Below are 272 nucleotides of genomic sequence, written 5' to 3'. Positions count from 1 at the left end.
AATCCGTTTTGTACCCATTCGATGGGTACAAAGACGCGCGGTAATAACTCAACGTAGTGGTCAGACATTTTTTGAACTAAGTCGTAGCGGGTGCAAGCGTCATTTTTAAAGCGTGCTCCCTACCTCTACCTCTCTATGTGACAAAGAGTGCTAGCGAATTCTGAGAATTATTTATTAAGATAACGCATAGAAGGAACAATCCAGATGGCTAGGAGCTGGCGTTGCATTGAAGGATCAAGTGATATGCAATAACGTAAAGCACACGTTGTCTT

The sequence above is a fragment of the Cephus cinctus genome, unplaced genomic scaffold (assembly GCF_000341935.2).
Source record: "Cephus cinctus unplaced genomic scaffold, Ccin1 Ccin1_scaffold1010, whole genome shotgun sequence".
Taxonomy (NCBI): domain Eukaryota; kingdom Metazoa; phylum Arthropoda; class Insecta; order Hymenoptera; family Cephidae; genus Cephus; species Cephus cinctus.
The sequence above is the reverse complement of the archived record's forward strand: the minus strand, read 5'-3'. Positions refer to the sequence as shown.